Here is a 13695-nt window from a genome sequence, read left to right as displayed (position 1 = left end):
CTGGAATTCTGCTAGAATTCCTTCTGGAATTCTGCTAGAATTCCTTCTGGAATTCTGCTAGAATTCCTTCTGGAATTCTGCTAGAATTCCTTCTGGAATTCTGCTAGAATTCCTTCTGAAATTCTGCTAGAATTCCTTCTGGAATTCTGCTAGAATTCCTTCAGGAATTCTGCTAGAAATCCTTCTGGAATTCTGCTAGAATTCCTTCTGGAATTCTGCTAGAATTCCTTCTGGAATTCTGCTAGAATTCCTTCTGGAATTCTGCTAGAATTCCTTCTGGAATTCTGCTAGAATTCCTTCTGGAATTCTGCTAGAATTCCTTCTGGAATTCTGCTAGAATTCCTTCTGGAATTCTGCTAGAATTCCTTCTGGAATTCTGCTAGAATTCCTTCTGGAATTCTGCTAGAATTCCTTCTGGAATTCTGCTAGAATTCCTTCTGGAATTCTGCTAGAATTCCTTCTGGAATTCTGCTAGAATTCCTTCTGGAATTCTGCTAGAATTCCTTCTGGAATTCTGCTAGAATTCCTTCTGGAATTCTGCTAGAATTCCTTCTGGAGTTCTGCTAGAATTCCTTCTGGAATTCTGCTAGAAATCCTTCTGGAATTCTGCTAGAAATCCTTCTGGAATTCTGCTAGAATTCCTTCTGGAATTCTGCTAGAATTCCTTCTGGAATTCTGCTAGAATGCCTTCTGGAATTCTACTAGAATTCCTTCTGGAATTCTGCTAGAATTCCTTCTGGAATTCTGCTAGAATTCCTTCTGGAATTCTGCTAGAATTCCTTCTGGAATTCTGCTAGAATTCCTTCTGGAATTCTGCTAGAATTCCTTCTGGAATTCTGCTAGAATTCCTTCTGGAATTCTGCTAGAATTCCTTCTGGAATTCTGCTAGAATTCCTTCTGGAATTCTGCTAGAATTCCTTCTGGAATTCTGCTAGAATTCCTTCTGGAATTCTGCTAGAATTCCTTCTGGAATTCTGCTAGAATTCCTTCTGGAATTCTGCTAGAATTCCTTCTGGAATTCTGCTAGAATTCCTTCTGGAATTCTGCTGGAATTCCAACTGGAATTCTGCTAGAATTCCTTCTGGAATTCTGCTAGAATTCCTTCTGGAATTCTGCTAGAATTCCTTCTGGAATTCTGCTAGAATTCCTTCTGGAATTCTGCTAGAATTCCTTCTGGAATTCTGCTAGAATTCCTTCTGGAATTCTGCTAGAATTCCTTCTGGAATTCTGCTAGAATTCCTTCTGGAATTCTGCTAGAAATCCTTCTGGAATTCTGCTAGAATTCCTTCTGGAATTCTGCTAGAATTCCTTCTGGAATTCTGCTAGAATTCCTTCTGGAATTCTGCTAGAATTCCTTCTGGAATTCTGCTAGAATTCCTTCTGGAATTGTGCTAGAATTGCTCAGGAATTCTGTTATAATTGCTCTGGAATTCTACTAGAATTCCTCTGAGGAAACTGAACTGAACTGAACAGAACGTCATCAGGCGAAAATTCAGAATTTATAAAATTATCGAAAGTTCGAACGATTTCTGTGACACCCTTCGAAATTGACGTTTCCCTCGGGAAAATAAACCTCCTCAGGGTCACATTCAACCCATTTTCCAATAAATTCATAAAACTTACCGATTAATGCATGTGCAGGCGTTCGGACTGGACTCGCGCTCAACTACGCCAACATTGAGGATGTTTGTACATCTGAAAGAAAATAATTGAAACCGGAGAGATGATTGATTAGTTATTTTGCAAGGATCGTAAAATCTTTCGAGATAAAGAGAGGGTGGAATGCTCAACACATAGATTGCAATCCATTTCGATTCGTTCCCCAGTTCGGAGATGGTAATAAAAAAAACTCATACCTAACCTCGAATAGAGCGCGAACGGGGCAAAAGTACGACAACAAGGAGATAAATAATCTTTTTTCCATCGTTTTTTGAAATATTTCAAAATTTGCCGAGTGGAGGATAAAAACTCGACATTTACCAAGAGTGGGGAGAGGCGAAATGGGGAAACGAGGGAAAATGGAATTCTATACATATATAAAATAAACGAAGATCGGCGAGAAAATAAAAAAAAAACGTTGAGATGGAACATGAACGTGAAGTGAAGCGAACCGATTCCCTACAGATGATGATGACGACGACGGTGGAGATGGTGATGATGCTGCGGATGATGGTCTGTGGTCCATCCATGTGGGACGGGAAAAACTAGGGACGAATGCGAACTATGATTGTCTACATGGGTACCTTCCTACATGTGAATGTGAAGAAGGAGGTGGAAAAAATGCGCGAAGATAGAGACCAGAGAGATGTGGAGAGAAAAAAAGCTCGTCTAAAGATAATTGAACTTTTTTTTATTATTATTAGGATAGCCAGGGTCTTTGGCTGGCGTTGACTGTTTAATGTTTGCTTTTGAAAAGAAAATCCAGAAAAAAACGACCGAGTAGTAGGGTATTGGTTCCCTTATTAAGCATGTGGCTCCCATTTTCATCCTACGAAAAACAAGGGATTGGAGCGCTGTTTGTTTTGTTTCTTATTTTTGTATTTTTTGTTAGAAGTGAGCACCCATGTAAACACAAAGAACGGAATCAATCAGTGCCGTAATCGCTTGTTTTCGAATAGGATGAATATGGGAGCGTGAGATTACTGATGGCACACATACCCTACTTCGTAAGATGGGGTCATTTGTCGCGACGAGGGGATTTGAAAGCATGCCCTGGGCGAGGAGGTTTGTGGTCGTTGCTTTCTAAAGTTTGTTGCTGAGGTACTGATGTAGTAAAAAGCCTTATACCTTTTTATGACCTTATACATAATTATAATTTGGATATATGACTGTTCAAGAGTTATTAGAGATGCAAAGACTACTTGACAAATAATGACTGAAATCTGTATTACATCGATATAAAGCTTGAGAAGATTCTCAACAAGATTTGGCTGGAAATTCTCTACATGAATTTGGAGAGATTTTTTAACAAGAATCTGCAGAGATTCCTCGACAGGAATCTGGAGAGATTCGTCGACAGAAATCTGTAGAGATTCCTGGACAGGAATCTGGAGAGATTCCTGGACACGAATCTGGAGAGATTCCTCGACAGGAATCTGGAGAAATTACTCGACAGGAATCTGGAGAGATTCCTCGACAGGAATCTGGAGAGATTCCTCGACAGGGATCTGGAGAGATTCCTCGACAGGAATCTGGAGAGATTCCTCGACAGAAATTTGGAGCGATCCTCGGCAAGAATCTGGCGAGATCCTCGGCAGGAATCTGAAGAGATTCCTTGACAAGAATCTGGAGGCATTTCTCGACAGGAATCTGGGAGGATTCCTCGACAGGAATCTGGAGAGATTCCTCGACAGGAATCTGTAGAGATTCCTCGACAGGAATCTGGAGAGATTCCTTGACAAGGATCTGAGGAAATTCTTCGAAAGAAATCGGGAGAGATTCCTCTACATAATCTGGAGAGATTCCTCGACAGGAATCTGAAAAGATTCCTCGACAGGAATCTGAAGAGATTCCTCGACAGGAATCTGGAGATATTCCTTGACAGGAATCTGGAGATATTCCTCGACAGGAATCTGGAGATATTCCTCAACAGGAATCTGGAGAGCATCCTCGATAGGACTCTGGAGAGATTCCTCGACAGGAATCTGGAGAGATTCCTCGACAGGAATCTGGAGAGATTCCTCGACAGGAATCTGGAGAGATTCCAGGACAGGAATTTGGAGAGAATCCTTGGCAGGTATCTGGAGAGATTCTTCGACAGCTATCTTGTGAGATACCTCGACAGGAACCTGCGGAGATTCCTCGACAGAAATCTGGAGAGATTCGTCGACAGGTATCTGGTGAGATACCTCGACAGGAACCTGGAGAGATTCCTCGACAGGAATCTGGAGAGATTCCTCGACAGGAATCTGGAGAGAATCCTCGACAGATATCTGGAGAGATTCTCCGACAGCTATCTGGTGAGATACCTCGACAGGAACCTGCGGAGATTCGTCGACAGGAATCTGGAGAGATTGTTAGACAGCAATCTGGAGGGATTCCTCGACAGCAATCTGGAGAGATTCGTCGACACGAATCTGGAGAGATTGGTCGACAGGAATCTGAAGATATTCTTGACAGGAATCTGGAGAGATTCCTCGACTGGAATCTGGAGAAATTCCTCGACAGCAATCTGGAGAGATTCCTCGACTGGAATCTGGAGAAATTCCTCGACTGGAATCTGGAGAGATTCTTCAACAGCAATCTGGAGAGATTCCTCGACAGGAATCTGGAGAGAATCCTCAACAGGAATCTTTAGAGATTCCTGTTGAGAATCTCTCCTAATTCTCTTCGAAGAATCTCCCGATTTCTGACGAAGAATCTCTCCAGATTCCTGTTGAATCTGTCTAGATTCCTGTTGAAGAATCTCTCCAGTTTTCTGTCGAAGAAACTCACAAGCTTCCTTTCGAGGTGTCTCTCCAGGATTCTATAACATTTACCCGAAAACCATTTACCCGAAAGACATTTACCCGAAAACCATTTACCCGAATGTAACATATACCCGAATGCCAAATACCCGAACGCGACATTTACCCGAATGCGACATTTACCCGAATGCGACACTTACCCGAATGCGACGCATACCCGAATGCGACATTTACCCGAATAGTTTATTACTCTGCATAAATGATGATTCTGTGAGTAAAGTTCATTTGTTTTGTTCAATGCAAAAAGTACATGTATTATTTTGTACTGCGGCTCAGACAAATATTTTTAATGTCGAATTCCTCAGAAACACATTTTATTGGATTTTCCCTGAAATGATCCGCGATAGGAATTCACAGGTTAAACACCTGAATCAAACTAATCACTGCAGCTTGATGTTTTTTGTGTTTGATGTTGGCATTCCCTCTAGAGATTTACCCTTCTTTGATTCATAAGCTGTTCTTTCGATAAGCAAAGAACAGTTTATGATTTAAAGAAGAGAAAAACTCTATTTGTAGGCCGAATGGTCATTAGATCGAATCGATTACAGAACAGCCCTCGGCAAATCAACATTAGAAAAAAAAAACTTTGATAAAAAAAAGTTTGCAATTTGTTCACTGTTATTAAAAGAAGGGAAAATTCTTAGGTGTAGACTTGGAATCCATTACTCAATCCTGTAAAAATGTAATTTAAAAGAACATCCTATGATCGAAAGAAGAAAAAAAAACTCATATACAGTTAGTAGTTCAAAGAACAGCCTTTGAAGAGAAGAAGGAAAAATCTCCGAAGGATAGGAATAGTTTGACCACCAAACAACTTAGTGAGGTTAACACTATTTCTGTAAAAGAAACTCTACCAAGTTACCCCTAATGCCACGGCCCGAAATCCATAACCCCGAATAGGCCTTTATCCCAAAAGCCATTACCCCGAATGGGTCATTACCCCGTTATAGGTAGAGAAATGGATAGTAAGCCAAGCATACTAACCGAGTGGTTTAAAAAGGCAAATATTAGAATACTTGCAGTATGGCTGCTAAATTGTGAGTGAGTATATAAATGTATATAAGTAGCTCAAAGCAGCCAGTGTTGTTAAAATGGAATAGCTTGGTAATTAAAAAGTCATTACATTCGAATGTTCAGTTGTGCTAAAACAGTTCAATTTATCTCAAACTTCTTGGTGACAATTTAGCATTCATCGTCATGACTTTCGGCATGAATGATTTTTAGCCGAATGGCTCGATGTCTTTTCGGGCATTCTCACTTATCAGAAAGCTAGCCATTTGACAAGGTCTGGTGCAAGAACTCAATACCAAATGAATTATGATAAAAACGAATTTCGTGGGAGTATGGTTATAAGATCGTCTATTTGAAAGAACATTTAAAAGAAGGAAACATTTCAGATTAAAATACTTATAGCTCTCAAAGGAATAACTTCGAAAGAACAGTCCCCTTTTCTAACTGATCAAGTTTTATCAACATCTAATAAATTGTCCACAGTGAACACTTTTTGGGCGACCTCCTGAATGATTTCGGGTTGGCGTTCGGGTTTGTGATGTGGAGACGTTTAAAAAAAAAACATTAAAAAGTCCTCAAATTAAAATTGCATTTTGATCGCCAGTTAGTCCTGTACCAGAGTGCTTGATGATCACTTGGTCGGGGTTCTGCTAAACCGAACCAAAGACCATTTTTTGAAAAAATGAGTTTTCTTAACCATTGGATGAAGAATATGATGATCTATCTTCAGTGTAAAAATCCAGTAATTCTTACAGCTCTTCGTGGAGTAAATTCAAAATTTCTGTTTGGCAGAACATACAAAAAATGAAATTGCACCCAGCCAGAGTGAACTGTAAACCATTTCATAGAATCAGCAAAATATTTTAGTATTGATCTATATGATGAACATTTCAAGTTTTCCTCATCGCCGTCAGATTTCTAACTTCTAATCGACTCATAGTAACAATCTGTGAGAGAATTGAACTCGTAATTAGAAATACGGATGTTGGAGGATCCAATTATATGTTGATGAACCTGATCGCCGATTTTCCAAATCACATTCAGCCAAAGTGAACCAAATCCACTGTATTTTAAAATCAATTTATTCTCAACAATTCAAAAATCAACTGGTTTTGAATACCTGCGTTATGTCGATACACTTTATACTGATACTTTAACACAGAAGCCGTCATTGAACAACAAGGATAATAAGAATAATAAAGGTTAAAATAAATCAAACACTTGGTTCGCTTTGGCTGATCGAAAAATGGCGTTTTCACGAAAACCATCCTTGAGAAGAATGTTTAAAACTTGATTCTGACTTAACGACTGACCTTCAGCTAGGTAAAATGACCTAGAGGTAACGCGCTTGGTTATCACTCAAATGATCCAAGTTCGATTCTCTTTCGTATTTTTGAAATTTGTTTTGTCTTGGTTCACTTTGGCAGAACATTTTCATGGTTTTCTTCGACCAGCATAAATTTGAAGTACACAAATTGCTCCACTTTCACATCTCAGCACCTCAGGACATACAAGGACATCATTTGACATAATCACTCTTGCTCTGTGCCTGCACAATGCATGGCCTATGAAAAAAAAAAACATGGGTGGCAATTGCTGAGCTGAGCGGGCTTCCGCCGTTCATATTTCAAACTATTTTGAGACCTCCGTGGTACTATACTATACGCGTCCTCTCTGATTCATGTTAAGGATTGTGAGTGATATCGACTTCAACCTCAGACGATAAAAAATCGAGATTTTTTTTCACAATCCGACTGGTTTTCTCTGAAACAAAGAAATACAGTCAGCCACACTGAACTATATACCATATTCCAATGTTTTTGTTCAGCCAGAGTGAACTGAGTGCAAAGTACTGAGAAATTAAATGTAATTATATCAATGATTTCAAATAATTTACATGTATTCTTCATCTCTGATGGTTAATAAAGGCTTGTAAGCTACATGTGTGCGGAAAAGTTTCAAATTATCTTAGCTGTTGTTTATTTGTGAGTTATTGAACTTTAAACTTAATTATCTCGGAATAAACTTTTTGGCGCTTAGTTCGGTTTAGCAGAACCCCGGCCACTTGGGCTGATGATTATAAGGTCTAACGAAAGCCGGCTGTATAACACCGGGCCATAACATATTTATTATTGACAAATCATATGGGGATCAAGTCCACGATTTTTTTTTGCATTTTTCGGGTAAGTGTCGCATTCGGGTAAATGTCGCATTCGGGTAAATGTCGTATTCGGGAGAATGTCACATTCGGGTAAATGTCGCATTCGGGTAAATGTCGCGTTCGGGTATTTGTCGCATTCGGGTAAATGACGTTCGGGTAAATGTCATTCGGGTAAATGTGTTTCGGGTAAATGGTTTTCGGGTAAATGTTATAGAACCCTCTCCAGATTCCAGTCGAGGAATCTCTCCAGATTCCTGTCGAGGAATCTCTCCAGATTATGTAGAGGAATCTCTCCAGATTTCTGCCGAGGACGCTCTCCAGATTCCTGTCAAGGAATCTCTCCAGATTCCTGTACAGCAATTTCTCCAGATTCCTGTCCAGGAATCTCACAGGAACCTGGAGAGATTCCTCGACAGGAATCTGGTCAGATCTGGAGAGATTCCTCGACAGGAATCTGAAGAGATTCCTCGACAGGAATCTAGAGAGATTCCTCGACAGGAATCTGGAGAGATTCCTCGACAGGAATCTGGAGAGATTCCTCGACTGGAATCTGGAGAGATTCCTCGACAGGAATCAGTAGAGATTCGTTGACAGGTATTCTGGAGAGATTCCTTGACAAGCTGGAAAGCTTGTTTCTATGAACCTGGAAAGCCTGGAGCTTCTTTCCAGCAGAACTGGAAAGCTTTTTTTTTTCAGTGAACCTGGAAAGCCTCTTCCCAGTGAATCTGGAAAGCTTCTTCGCAGTGAATCTGGAAAGCTTCTTTCCAGTGAACCTGGAAAGCTTCTTTCCAGTGAATCTGGAAAGCTTCTATCCAGTGAATCTGGAAAGCTTCTTTCCAGTGAACCTGGAAAGCTTCTTTCCAGTGAACCTGGAAAGCTTTTTTCCAGTGAACCTGGAAAGCTTCTTTCCAGTGAACCTGGAAAGCTTCTTTCCAGTGAACCTGGAAAGCTTCTTTCCAGTGGAACTGGAAAGCTTCTTCCCAGTGAATCTGGAAAGCTTCTTTCCAGTGAATCTGGAAAGCTTCTTTCCAGTAGAACTGAAAAGCTTCTTTCCAGGAGACCTGGAAAGCTTCGTTTCAGGAGCTTCTGTTTATGGAATGAATATACTACGCGGAAACGTTAAAACGATTCGGGAAGCAATAAAAACGAAAAAGGTTCGCCGCTTTTCTGTGTCAAATACAGACTAATGGTTATAAACCTTTTATGGTATAATCCAGATCCAGCAAAACACAGCCAACTATGATCGCGAGCATAATTAACATTATACAGCCAGAACTGGGCACACCAACAACAAGAGACCGACCTACTACGATGTACGAGGAGGAGGGCGCCACTATCCAGTACCGTCTACCCCCGTTGGTTTGAACGACACCTCATGCAAACCAACGGGGTTCATTTTTTAATTTGAACTTCTAGTAACCCTGAAGGCATCGAACAACACGCTGATGGTAACCCTTTTCTCTGTTTTGTTTTGATTCTGCGTTCCGTTTCACCCCGTTCCATGAGCAGAATGACGCTTGAACCATTTTTAGTTTGAACGATGTGCAGATTAGAGGGGGTCAAATTAAAAAGTGTTCAGATTAGATGAGGTCAAACCAACGGGGGTAGACGGTAAACACTTTGTTGATCATTGCAGCATGCAGTAGGCCATGCTTCTGCGCATGGCGTGGTCGATCGCCCATAAAGCCGAATCTCAATGACAATCGATGACTAATAGTATTTTTTTTCGTTCAGGACAGACAAAGCGTGCGAGTTACTGCGGTAAAATAGAAAAAATCCAACGGGGTTGCGGTGGTTTCGACCGCCGCAGTCGTTCCGCAAACGTCAAAAGTGCTCGGTTCACGCTAAAAAGCTCTCATTCACTTGGTTGCCATAAAATTCAAAAATAATGAAAATTGTTTCATTTATGGTTTATGTAAACTCAATTGCTGCCGCAACATGTAACTTATTTCTAAACTATATTAGGTGTTGTTTTAGCACTTTAGTATGCAGCTGTACGCCATTAAACATAATTTAGATTCTCAACTATTTATTTTTGTTTCAAGGTTGTGTGCATACTTTTTGAAGTGTGCAGCAATTTGACGTTTGCGGAACAGGTCTTCTTTGTCTTCTTCACTCCGCCAGGTTGGAAGATTTCTCTGGATAAGCAATACTTGGAAATCTCGTTCAATGAGTTTAATTTTTTTGTCTGCTTCTTTCACGTGTCGTGGCATTGATTCCGCGGTTTGCTGCGAATAAATTGCGGGTAATCTATTAGCGCGCGAAATTACAAACACCACACTGACTGTGACTGGCACTGACTGGTCAGATAATAATGTTTAATAAAGCCACACAGCAGCAGCAGCAGCAGCAGCTGCTAGGGATCGTCTTTTCCGCCATAGAAGGGCCACGCCATTTCGAAAACAATTTGAGATCGCGTGTGATTTGGCGCGGCGCGAGCGATCGACGCGAAGGTCGCGAAAGGGGGATGGCTAATTTTTGCGAACGCGCGGTGATTAGATGAGGGGCCGTCACTTTTCACTCGAATGCGCGACAGCAGATGGCGCTCTGCGCTTGTGCGCATTGTCAATGGTTTGACGGGTAAAATTGGCCTGCTATTAGCGAAATTGTTTTCACACTTATGAAGTCTGTGATTTTTTCTGCGCAGAGTGAGAGGCGAAAAATCGAAATTGACGAAATCGTTTCCGAGAACCATTTATTGACGACGCGGTAAATGCAAATGTTTACAAAATTTTGACGACGTCATTACAGATGTGAAAAATTGTTGTTTGTCAAGTTTATTTATGTTCAGATTTGCTTCTTGCACAGACAAACAGACGTAACACTCTTCAAACCGGCTTGGCACATCGCACATGCATTTAACGATCAATTCAAATTTCATTTGATTTGCGCGATTGTTCCACCAGATGCGCTAGTGTTCGATCGCTTTGACGTTTGCCAGTGTACACGTTGCTGAATGATGCAAACGAAAATTACGGGCAATTTGTGTAGTAGTGTGCGTGCCAGCAAAACGTCAAATCGAAATCCATCATGGCCGACAGTGTCGCGCGCGGTTCTAGCAACAGGCGGCAGTGTGTTCATGAAAATGACACCGGGCAAAAGTTTTTGATGAATTTCCTTTAAGAGTTACGTCTGTTTGTCTGTGCTTCTTGGTAAATATTAAGACTATAATCAAACATTAAGACCGCCGGCGAAATCTACCATAAAACCGAGCGAATTGCTAAAGAGCGCCAACAAACCGCTATATGAAGGGCCAAAGTGTTGACCTGTAGTAAGGTTATAAGTACACAGGGTCACAGGGTTATAAGTACACAGGAGTGAAATCAAGAAAAAAAAACATCTGATTGACACTTATGGAAATTCGATCGAGTCAAACCAGATGCTTGAGCATTGGTTTCTTTTTGGTCAAAAATTTGACCCTGTGTACTGGCATCTTAAAAGTAACTTACGCGAAATTTATGATGTAATACTTTTCATGCAAAAGTAAATATGATTATAAATAAATGTGATTTAACGATTCCAATGGATCGACGAAATTCATATAAGAATAATTTATTACACAGAGAGAATTTTCTACTCAGGGGCTGAGTTGGTCTTACTCAGAAATCGAAAAATCCTTTGTTTTCTTACTCAGTTTCCGTTAAAGTGGGACAACTAGTGGGACAGTCATTGAGTAGAAATTTTTCTCGGTGTAGGTACTTCCAACGATCGTAATAAGATTCCACTGAGTTTGCCATTCACCGCCTACTTTGAAGACTTCATATCGGTGGTGACTGCTGCAGTACTAGCTCAAATGCAATTCTAGGTAGGGGTCCCTAGAATAAGAATTCTTATTAGAGAAAAAAAAAATCAATTTTCCCTCCGCCTCCTCTGATGCAGTTTTTTTTCCTATCCGATCGATTGCTATCTTGAAGTTTTGCGAGCTTCGGCATCTTTACACGCTGAGCTGCGCGTTGGAAGCAAGCGATGAGAAAAAAAATAAATGAGAATCTGAGGGTCTGTGGAGAGGAAGCGAACCAGCGGCGAATGACATGATTTAGGAGGAGAGACGAGACAAGCGGAAGAAAAACTGCAATTGCAGTACCTACCTGGGTCGTCGTCGTCGAATGCATGCGGAATAGAAAAATGAAACGGAACGAAAAAAAATTAAGCTTAAATAATCTACACAGGGCATAAGATAGAGACGGAGGAGACTGGTTTCTAGTGAGAACTTATAGGCAGGTAGCAGTAGGCGAGAACAAGCGAGATTGTTGCAAGGAAATTTCGGAGGCAATGAAGGTAGAAGGGGCGGGGCGTTAATGGCACACGGTGGTGGTGGAAGAGTAGCAGGCAGTGAATTAGGAACAGAGAGGAAGGCGAAAAGAATGCGAGGACGGACCTCCGAAGCCGACTTCGACTCCTGGCAGGATTTCAGAGAGAGAGAGAGACGGTGATCTATGAACTGAGAACTGAGGCTTGATTAGACTTTTTTTTTATATTATTACTGGGTTTGGTTACTAACTGTTACAATGTTTACTGAAGAGTGAACACACAAACACACAGAGAAAAGTATTGTAAAACCAAAATAGAAGTAAGGTAAACACAAACGTATTATGATGTTTATCTTATTCCCGTTTAGCTAAGCACCAACCAACAATGATCGAGTTTATGCTTGCACCTCGACTATCGCCTCATGGCCAATTTAGTTTCTATCACTGTTTTATACATTAGCTTGTGAAAGAACTACAATTTATTAAAAATAATGTCCGGATTCTGTTTCCATCTAGTTTACGTCTATTTTGGGCACAACCTGAATTCAATTCTCGGCACGCCTTCTACGTCACACTATGGTACATGGGATGGTCAAAAACCATAATTTGACTTTAGGTGTTTATTCGAAAAGTCTGTCTAACTTTTCGCAATCCAAATCAAATAATGTGTTCAAAGTAGGATTGAGCAGAGAGCTTTCCTATTGAGATGAATTTATCCTTCAATTAATATTTTTGCCCATCAGATTCGTAACACGCCATCACAGTGCAACCAAGAAATCTTTCTTTGTGATTGTGAAATACAATGTTTCGTATACAGAAAATCGACGCACACTTTTGGTTGCATCCTTCCTAGACGAAAAAAACTTGTTGATTACATTTTTTTCACTCCACGAAGAAAACTGATTTATTTGAATAAATTGAACAGTCTTTGCTGCATTCTGCAGCAGTAAAATCCAACTTTGAAGTGCCACAGAGCTTTTGTGGAGTGTGAATCTGACGAAGTAAAAATTGAACGGAGATGGAGAACAATTCGACTAGCTGCTGTTTTGGCGTGATTGCCTTCGTCGTACGCAAAACGAGAACAACAATCAACTCGTGAGTAGAGTGATATTGAAACGTGAAACTTTGCGTATTTATTCGATTTCCAGTGCTGTAGGGGCTGATATTTGATAGTCTACATCTTTTATCTTAGATCTGATAAGCCATAGGCAAAGATAAGTTGGAATATCTGTTATTTTTGGCTATTTTCCATCTGATATGACGGGAATTGACGCATATGACAATGTAAATTTCAGTTTGTTTTAGAAACAAAGGTAAAATACTTTGATATAAACGTTAAATGGAAATTGAAATCAATGACATGTATGTTCGAAATGAAAGTTGGTTTTATAATCATATTCAACAAGATCTGTTTGAAATAAATGAAAATATTTTTGTTTGGGTTTACAATCGACGATATGTGTTTCTAGCTCTTCTTTTTTGGAAGGACGTCTCGGCTTCAAAAGGCTTCTAGAGCCGTTTGAAGGGAAGCTTTTCAGAAACTCTGAGAGGAAGCTTCCCCACTGTCTCTTGGATGGAAACATTTTTTGAGTACAGTAGACGTTCGATAACTGCAACATGTTTACGTTTCACTTAGCGAACGAAAATCCGATCAACAAACATCAACTGACGTAAAATGAACGCGAACTTCATCCAACTGTTCATTTGGGCTAACCCTGGTGCACATTTTGACGTTTGGCGGTGCGATAACTGCAAATTTGTTGCACTTATCGGACTTGCAGTTAAAAAGCATTGCAGTTAAGCATTG

At 40.4% G+C, this 13695-nt stretch overlaps 1 protein-coding gene across 1 annotated transcript in view; it reads right to left on the bottom strand.

The window, feature by feature from the left end:
- Nucleotides 1-13695, bottom strand: part of LOC109409429 (protein hairless) — a 129706-nt gene that overhangs the window by 30616 nt on the left and 85395 nt on the right. Inside the window, exon 2 of the mRNA XM_029855595.2 lies at nucleotides 1624-1695. The gene's annotated coding sequence lies outside the window, so the exon portion shown is untranslated. The remainder of the gene's footprint in view (nucleotides 1-1623; nucleotides 1696-13695) is intronic.

This window comes from Aedes albopictus, chromosome 1 (assembly GCF_035046485.1).
Source record: "Aedes albopictus strain Foshan chromosome 1, AalbF5, whole genome shotgun sequence".
NCBI lineage: Eukaryota > Metazoa > Arthropoda > Insecta > Diptera > Culicidae > Aedes > Aedes albopictus.
This window is presented reverse-complemented; position numbering and strand designations above follow the sequence as displayed.